Genomic DNA, 10,451 nt, shown 5'->3' with positions numbered 1-10,451 from the left:
TATTATTTTACAGAATAATAGAATTAAAATTTATTTCTAACATGGAAGTATCCAAAGAGCATTTAAGGCACATAATGCTTTATGAGTACAAAAAATGAAACTCTGCAGCCGAAGCGACTCGAAACATACACTCAGTTTATGGGAAAGAATGCTTGAATGAAAGAACTTGGAGAAGATGGTTTGCAAAATTCAGAAGTGGCGATTTCAGCCTTGAAGATGAAGATCGAACAGGACGTCCATTTTAGTTTGATGATAAGCTCCTTGAGGCATTACTTGAAGAAAATCTTGCATTATCAGTTGAAGAATTGGCAATAAAGCTTAGTTCAAACCATACAACTGTTCATCGTCAGCTTCAACAACTTGGAAAGGTTCCTAAACTTGAAAAATGGATTCTTCATGAATTGTCCGAATGCAACCGCAAATCCCAAGTTGACAACTGCTCTTCTCTCCATTCTCGCGAACTCATTTCACTCTTTTTGGATAGACTTGTGACTGGTGATGGAAAATGGATTTTCTATCGAGAAGGGAACTTCATGGAAAAAAGGTTCTCTCTATCTGGTGGGATTGCAAAGGAGTAATTCACTTTGAATTGTTACCACCTAATACAACAATCAATGCTCTAGTCTACTGTCAGCATTTAGAGTGTTTGAACCAAGCTTTGAAGAGAAAAAGACCCGCTTTAGTGAATCGAAAAGGAGTGATGTTTCATCAAGACAATGCGTGACCCCAAACTGCAAAGATCATATCACAGAAGATCGAAGAGCTTGGTTAGGAAAAAATTCCTCACCCACCTTATTCTCCTCACCTAGCTCCTTCAGACTACCATTTGTTTCGTAGTTTACAGAATCATTTGGAGGACATAACTTTCGCAAGCCAGGAGGAGGTCGAGACTGACATTTCAGAATTCTTCACTTTGAAACCAAAAGAGTTTTACATTGATGGGATTAAAAAGCTTGTAAATAGATGGAAGGAAGTCATAGATAATCAGGGAAAGTACATTGATGATTAAATTTCAATTAAATATAACATTTGATCACTTGTTTTCTTTATTCAAAATTCAGACAGAACTTATTGGATGACCTGATACTAACTGATATGTTGTAAAGACCAACCACCTATTACCCATAATGGGATTGACCAAAGTCCAGCTTCCAATATAATTGGTCAGTTAAATTTAAAAGCGAAGGGCAAGCTATTAAGACCATTATACGGGTAGATGTAAATAAAAAGTTATATATATAGACACATACATACATAGATATGTATATATATATATATAGATATAATGATGGCCATCCACTATTGACCGAGGAAGACCATTGCTGACCTTCAGGAGCATTGTGTGCTCAAGGGCTAACTTATATTTTGCATTTGTGGGTCCATTGGTAGCTAATGAGCCCTGCTCTTGATAAGCATTCATGACTGCAAACATTGCAGACCAAGCTTTCCCCATTCACTACACCAGCAGTGCGCTTTTGAGCAGCACGCTTAATTTCTATGTGCAGATTCAAAAGTGTCAATGCCCTCTTTAACCTGCTTCCTCCATCTGCATATATATATATATATATATATATATATATATGACAATAGAATGTCCATGCTTAACAATCTGATTGTTTAAAGAAGTTTTGAAAATGATTTTTTTTACTCTTTCAATCAGTGATGCCATCACCAATAAAATCTGAATAATATATTGTCACAAATAATTTTTAAAACTATACATTGAACAATTTCTGATTATTTTAAAATTATAACAGATATCTGAGAATAAAAAAAAATTAAATAAATTATTTCTCCTGTTTAAATTCATTATTTATATATGTATTACTATTGTTGTAAATACACTTCTCAGAGCTTGATTTCACTTGCTTTGGCTGATTCTATAAGAATGGGCAACAACCTATCGTCAAAGATCATGCAGTATCTTCATCCATGAGACTTAACATTAAACTATCTCAAAATCCTTGCTGTCCCCAATAAAGCAGTTTTCTGAGCATATTCTGTCCTCACATCAATCCCAGTTTTTTCACCTTGAACTGGGGACCAGCACAGGCTCTGTGGAGCTTGTTGAACATGTGGCTGATGTTGTGAGAGTAGAGGTGATGTTGGGATCACAGACACAAGATGAGTGAAGGTGGTGCTGGTACTTGGGGATGAGGCCCACTTCAACTGGAGTGTCACAGTCAGCAATTAATGATTGGTATTGCTGAGTTTATCTCCTCTGTAGACCTGGCAGTTAGTGATAAATGACCTCTAGAAGCAGAAGATGATGTAATTGATTGCCTTCCAGGTGTAGATGTCTGGACTATACCAAGTTTAGTGATAGATTAGTTTGTGGGGGAACCAGGTGTTGATGATATAGAGATTGTTCTCATGGCATAGGAGAAGCAGGTGATTACTATTGTCATTGGTGCTAGCATTAGTATCTGTCAAGATGATTATGATGTTACAGTGTGGGATTTGTCCTAAAAACTGTTGGAGCTGATTGTAGTTGTGATCCTTGACTTGTTTTCTGTGACACCTGTTGGGGCATAGGCAATGATGATAGTCATGTTCCTGTGCTGGTGGAGAAAATGGGTGGACAAGTGGTTGTTCACCAGGTCCCAACTGATGAGCACCTGCAGAGGCCTATCTGGTTCTTGGGGCCACACCAGATGAGACAGTGGTTTCCTATGATGAATTCACACCACTGCTAGGCCAGTGTGTCTTGTAGAGACCTATCAGGATGATGTTGTAGTGGAATAACTCATGAGAAGGCAGAGTGGCTGCTCTGCAGTGAAGGAGTGACAGGATATTCCATGTGGAAACCTAAACTGTATAGTGTAAGTTGATTTCTTGTTGGTTGGGCAGTTCATTTTCTTCTGGTCAGTGTCGTAACAAGTCAAGGGTTGTTACAACAACTTCTTCTGAGCAGGTTGATGGTCTTCCACAGAAAAGTCGGATGATGAGGCTGCCATCTTGGCAATGAGCTGACACATCAAGGATCACTGTTAGTTTAGAACCTCCTCAGGAGACTGGTCTGCCTAGGGTGGCCTTACCAGATGGTAAAGCTCCAGATGGTAAAACTCCAGATGGTAACACTCTCTTGGATCTACAGGACATGCAAGCCCCTTCGTCATGACAAAGCCAGATCCAAGGGGGCTGGTTGAAACATGGTTCATTACCAAGTATTTCCAAAAAAATTTAAGTAAACTTTCATTAGGTATGTCATTCAGAAAGTTACACAAGCTACAGGATACTCATAACTAGTATAGAATTTACATGCATTTAATATAACATGAAAACAGTACACATAGTATAACTGAGTGAATGGTTGATAACTTCATGAATATAGAAGTTGCTGAGATCCACATAGGAAGCGCATCCATTAGATATCAAATGTGTTTTATAATATTTTGGTATGTCACTGTTGTCACTTCCAGTATTGATCACAATTGACTTATGAAGTAATTTACTTTCATGTTTTTTTTTTTTTATGACAGAAAATTGCATGTTAAATCAATTCTAAACTGGGGAATTAGGGATTGGTGTCACTACTTCAGTTTACTATAAAAATTATTTACATATCTGCACAAGAGATTTGCTCTGCAATCCACTGAAGGCTGGTGGTCCTGACAGTATTGTTATTAAAGTAGATAAAACTGCATATTTGCAGAGAAAATATTCAGGGCTCAAATACTACTCAAAAATGTGAATTTTAGGTGGTGTGTGTTGTGAAACTCAAAATTGTTTTGTTTACACTGTAACTTCCCCAGATTGTGACACAACCGAATAAAGCATGCCTGCATGTATGCAGGCATACAGGCATATATGTGTGTGTGTGTGTGTGTGTGCATGAGTGTGTGTGCGTGTGTGTGCGTATGTGTGTATCTATGTTTGTATGTATGCATATAATATATTTTTCCAGATATATCCAGTTCTTTTTCTCTTTGTACATTCTAACACATTGCCATTCCTATTCCCAAAGGGTGATAACCATGCAAGAAAGCTCCTTGCATCCAAAAACCTTGATCACTCTGGTTAAGTGTTAGATTATAGAACTCATCACTCATGTTAATCTTGCCATTTTACATTCACTTTATATAAAAATGTAATCAAAAGTAGCAAGTGTGTTTATCTCATAACCATCAACTTCTTTGAGCAACTCTCAAATAATGGTTTTCTTGCTAAAGAAAGGGACCGCAGGTTTTCTATTCTCATTTAATGCTATAACCCCTTTCACTATAATATACCAGTGATAAAAAAAAATGTCTGACTACTAGTCTTTGCCAAAGAAGGTGGTAGAGGTAAGCTTCAAGATGGACAGTTACATCTATTCACAGGCATTCACAACTGCTTCACATAATCTCGTACATAGATGATATGGAGATTTTAGAAGAATTCTTAGATATTTAGGTACTTTTTATATCTGACCTCTCATTCAAGCTTGAATAACTATTAAAAACTGATAGCGTCCAATACAAGCAATGTAAGGCTAAACATTTTGATTCTTAATCACTGGACTTGGTTTGAAACTGTTCAGAGAAAGAAAAGCTAAACAGTGCTATTTTAGCATGCAGTCTTTCAGTTTCTGCAGTCTACATTGAGAAATGACCTGATATGGGTTATAATTTAGATTCAGGGTTTAGTATTAGGTTTGAACTTCATGTTAAAGTGTAAATAACTAGGTAGACAGCACACTAGAGTGGCACTGGCTAAATAGTGCTTCTTTGTTAATTGTGAGAGAAGTTCTTTGGTTATCATTGCTCAGGGGTTCTCCATATTCTCTGTAGAGTGTGTAAGTGATATGAATATTGCTCTGATCAGACGGAGAAGAGCTGTTCAGCACTGTGAGGACCAAAGAACTGAAGTGTTTCAGTTGCAAGACAGTGTGTGAGAGAAAGTTGAGATGTTATGTGTCTGCATGGATGATGGTGCACTTGCATTTAATGATTCTGCAAACAAAAAGAGGCTAGGAAATGCCGTTATGAAAGACTGTTGAACATGGAGAATAAATGGGAGGAGGAGGAGAGCCTGCCAAATGTTGACACAATTGAGGGACCAGCTACCCAAATCAACAGTTGGCACTCCGTCAGTTATGACAAGTGTTCCAGTTGATCCGATCAATGGAACAGCCTGCTCGTGAAATTAATGTGCAAGTGGCTGAGCACTCCACAGACACGTGTACCCTTAACGTAGTTCTTGGGGAGATTCAGCATGACACAGAGTGTGACAAGGCTGGCCCTTTGAAATACAGGTACAACAGGAACAGGAAGAAAGAGTGGGAGAAAGTTGTGGTGAAAGAGTACAGCAAGGCTCACCCCCCCCCCCTGCCGGAGCCTCGTGGAGCTTTAGGTGTTTTTGCTCAATAAACACTCACAACGCCTGGTCTAGGAAACAAAACCGTGATCCTAAGTCTGCTGCCCTAACCACTGGGCCATTGCACCTCCACCAAATCGACAGAACCTTGGTAGATAAAGCAATTAAGGATATAAAGATAGGGAAAGCCCCTGATCCACCAAGAATCACTGCTGAGATGCTTAAAATATCTAGCGGTGTGGGTTGTGGTCTAGTCACCCGTATTGTAAATCAGGTGATTCACGAAGGAGTCGTTACCAATGACTGGTGTAGCAGCACTGTAGTCAACTGCTACAAAGGTAAAGGTGATGCCTTTGATAGAAATAATTATAGAAGTATCAAATTGTTGGATCAGGTGATGAAAGTTATGGAGAGGGTCACAGTCCAACTAATTAGGAAGAGAGGTAGTCTAGTTGAGATGCAGTTTGGTTCTGTGCCAGGGGGAAGCACCACTGATGCTATATTTCTAGTAAGGCAGCTGCAAGAGAAATACATAACCAAAGACAAACCTTTATACTTGGCTTTTCTTGACTTGGAGAAAGCCTTTGACAGGGTCCCCCAATCCCTTACTTGGTGGTCAGACCAAAAAAAAAAAAAGGGATAGATGAGTGGTTGGTGAAAGCTGTTCAAGCCAGGTACAAGGACACTGTCATTTAGGTGAGGTTTGGCAACAAGTACAGTGTAGTATATATATATGCTACATGGCAGTGAAAGATGGGCTGTGACTGCTGAAGACATGAGAGACTTGAAAGACTATCACTGGAGGAGGGGGTCATGACGAGAATGAGAAACAAGGCGTATGAGAAAACATGGGTTATGAAACGGAGAGAGAATATTGCAAAGATCTAAAGAAATATAATTTGTAAGTTATTTGAAGAATTACAAGATATGAAAGTTGGGAACACATGGGTTAGATGGATAGATAAACCGACAGACAGATAGATAGATAGATAGATAGATAGATAGATAGATAGATAGATAGATAGATAGATAGGAGGAGAAAGGGATTGAAGAAGAGAAAAAATGTTTTAGCTATAAAAATAGGTTGAGCAATTATAACAAAAGTTGGATCTTTCTGATTTGACAGGCAACACTTTTCATTTATGTTTTATGTAGTGTTTTTGGTACCGAAACACTTTCAAACTTCGTATACTTGTATATTTTGTGTTATAGAACAGATAAAAATTTTTGTATTCGAAGTTATTTCGTGTAAAAAATTGTCGTATTTCGGTAATTTCAACCAATCACTGACGTCTATTGAAGTGAAAACAATTACTGCCATGGAATGTAAACAACATGTTCTAACGGTGTCATGTGATCTTTTCCTTTGAATAAAATTAGTGCCGTAGTTTGTCAACAACAACTATCGGTGGTACTGTTATTTATGACATCGTTCGTGCGTTTGTACTGGTTTTAGCTTTCGGGTTTTAGGGTTAGGGTTCAGGTTTTAGAGTTAGGGTTATGATTATTTTTGCCATAACCTCACTCATAACCCTAACCCTAACTCTAAAACCCGAACCCTAACCCTAAAACCCTTACTAAGGAATAATGATATAATTAAACAGGGAATAACACTCTTGACACCGGCAAAAATTATTGTTTACAAAAACAGCAGTAACTGTATTCAACTGAATAGACGTCAGTGATTGGTTGAAATTACAGAAATACGACAACTTTAACATGAAATAACTTGCGATGTACAATTTTTTGTTAAGAAGGCTAAGAGAAAAAGTTGTTTTATATGACACATTCTACCAGTATCTCAAGTGTGAAAGTGTTTCGTTAAGAAAACAAGTGGTACCCGTCAAATCAGAAGGATCCCAAAAGTTTGTTAGACATATTATTATCATTATTATTATTATTATTAGGCTGGCAGAATCATTAGCACATCAGACAAAATGCTTAGCAGCGCTTCTTCCAGCTCTTTACATTCTGAGTTCAAGTACAGTCGAAGTTAACTTTACCTTTCATCCTTTTGGGGTCAATAAAGAAGTATCAGTTGTGCAGTGGGGTTGATATGGAACCTGAGTGAAAATCGGCTTCAAGAGATTTAATTACAGATCCGAGTCCAGACGCTACTTATGCGTCTGTTAAAGCAGAAATTTTACAGAGGAACACTAGAAGTGAGGAAAGCAGTTTCAACGAATTGATGGCAGACGAAGAGTTAGGGGACAGAACGCCATCCCAATTTTTACGCCGTTTAAGAGAGTTAAGCGGTAAATCCGCTGACGCTCCCCTACTCCGGAAGATTTTTTTTTCTAGGTTGCCATCAAATATACAATCAATTTTGGCAACAGGACTGGAATCAAATACTGTAGACCAAATAGCCACAATGGCTGATAAGATTATGGAATTCTCCGTGCAGCCATCGTCTCGTGCTGCTTGTGTTTGCTCCGATGCACCTTCCTCAATTTCAATTGACACTCTTTCAAAACAAATTGAAACATTGACCAAAAGGATGGATGTGATGGCAAACGTTTTTCAAGGTCGCGTAGTCGCAGTCGTTCTGCATCTCGCTCAACACAGTCAAAGTCCGGACAGTGTTAGTATCATTTCAAATTTGGAGAGAAGTCTCATAAGTGTATATTGCCATGTACATACAAACATTTAAACTAACTTCGGAGGAGTTGCGCACGTCAGCTTCCTCCTCTTCATTTTTTAGTTATCGTGCATTTTTTGTAAAAGATCTAGTGTCGAAGAAATTCTTCATGGTAGACACTGGTTCTTGTAGCATTTGGCCTCTGCGTCTTACTAATGACAGGCCAAAACGCTCTAATGTTACTTGGTACGCTATTGACTCGTCACCAATAGCCACATTCGGGCAGGTTTCGTTACGCCTCGATATAAATCTTCGTCGAGAATTTCAATGGGTTTTTATCATTCCCCATCCTATATTGGGTGCGGATTTTCTAAATCACTTTGATCTTTTGGTAGTTGTCAGACGTCGGAGGCTAGTCGACAATTCGACTAAACGAAAGAGGGAAAGGACGTTAGTCAGCGACAGATAGAGAGAGAAAGCGAGAGATAACTGGCATGTGTTCTTAAGAGAGAGGGAAGGGAGGGGGAAAGAGAGATAGATAGATAGAGAGTTGCTTTTCTTCTTTTTCCCTCCTGCCTGTTGTCTGCTACCTAACAGATAACAGATAACGTCATCCTTTCCCTCTTTCCTTGCGGAAAATGCCGAATTAATGACAGTTAGCGTACTAGTACCGAATGATTGCCCAGAAGATTTATAGATCGGTGTGCGGACAAGCTACTTCCTTTAACGAAGTTACTACAAGGCCATTCTAAGAAGGATGCTCAACTAACTATTTCTGCTGAGGCGTTGTCTGCTTTTGAGTCCATGAAACAGGAATTATCCTCCGTTCCTGTTCTTGCACATCCGGCTCCTGATGCTCCGCTCTCTTTATCTGTGGATGCTTCAGATTCTGCGGTCGGTGCTGTTTTGCAGCACACCGTAGATAATCAATCGCAACCTTTGGCTTTCTTTTCTCGTCAATTGCAGCCTGCCGAACGCAGATATAGTACCTTTGATCGAGAGTTACTAGCGATCAATCTGTCAGTTCGGCATTTTCAGCACCAGCTCGAGGGATGGGAGTTTGTGATTTATACTGATCACAAGCCCCTTACGTTTGCTCTGTCTTCTAAAACAGACAAACTCTCCCCTCGTGCTTTCCGTCACCTGGACTATATTTCACAGTTTACAAGTGACATTCGACATGTGCCAGGGAAGGAGAACGTCCCGGCTGATGTTCTCTCGAGACTCCCTGTCAGTTCTGTTTCCTCTCCTGCAACAATTGATTTACTTGCTATTTCGCAGGACCAACCTCTTTTGTCGACGTTAAATTTAACTTCGCCAAAATTCAACAATTGTAAATTTGCCTACCTTCCGTTCCCTTCATATGAAGGCTCTATATTGTGTGTGACACATCCACCGGTTCTCCTAGGCCTTTAGTACCTGAGAACCATCAACGTTCTGTTTTTGATGCCCTTCATTCATTGTCACATCCGGGCATCTCTGCCACAGTAAAGCTTGTTTCTGCTCGTTTCTTCTGGCTCAATATGTGGCGATCGATTACCTCTTGGGCACGCTCTTGTTTGAAGTGCCAGAGTACTAAAGTCCATAGACACGTAGGTGCTCCACTTGGACAGTTTTCTTCTCCTGAAGCCCGTTTTCACCATGTCCACCTTGATTTGGTTGGACCATGGCCTGTGAGTCGCGGTTTCTCATATTTTAACTTGTATCGATCGTTTCTCCCGTTGGCCGGAAGCCATGCCTATAGCAGAAATTTCTGCTGAAACTGTTGCAAAAGCCTTCGTGTCTAATTGGGTTTCTAGGTTCGGTGTACCGTCCAGTTTAACAACAAATCGTGGTCGACAATTCGAAGCTGTTTTATTTCGTGAGTTATCACGAATTTTGGGGATACATCATATATGCACCACTAGTTACCATCCCGCTTCTAATGGGATGGTGGAGCGTTTTCACAGGCAACTTAAGGCCGCGTTGCGTGCCTCACCGAATCCACAGTCGTGGACTGAATTTTTTCCTGTCGTTTTGCTTGGATGTCGGTCTGCGGTTAAAGCAGACCTAGGTTTTTTTTCCGCCGAGCTCTTGTATGGTACCGCTCTGGCATTGCATGGAACGATGTTGGTGCCAGACAAATCACAGTCTCTTAATCTAGAGTCATATGTTGTTCGACTACGAAGTTATTTTTCTGCCCTTCCTCCTATGGATCCCCGACATCAAATTCCTCCTTTTAATGTGCCATCTGATCTTAACTCTTGGACACATGTTTTTGTTCGAGATGATTCTGTGAAAGGACCTCTTGTTTCACCTTATAAAGGACCTTTTCGAGTGCTTTCTCGCACTCCAATAGTATTCAAACTTGACATTAATGGTCGTTCGGAAACCGTCACTGTAGATCGTCTTAAAAGGGCATATTTTGAAGTGTCCACATCTTTTGATGACACCACTGCCACATCCATCTTAGAACCTTCAAATGCACCTTTGACAATACCATCACTTACACATGCACCTTTGACAACACCATCACTTACACATGCACCTTTGTCAATGCCATCACATTTACGAACACTCATCACCAAACAGCCTT

Source organism: Octopus bimaculoides, chromosome 12 (genome assembly GCF_001194135.2).
Source record: "Octopus bimaculoides isolate UCB-OBI-ISO-001 chromosome 12, ASM119413v2, whole genome shotgun sequence".
In the NCBI taxonomy this organism is placed as follows: Eukaryota; Metazoa; Mollusca; class Cephalopoda; order Octopoda; family Octopodidae; genus Octopus; species Octopus bimaculoides.
Note: the sequence above shows the minus strand (reverse complement) of the source record.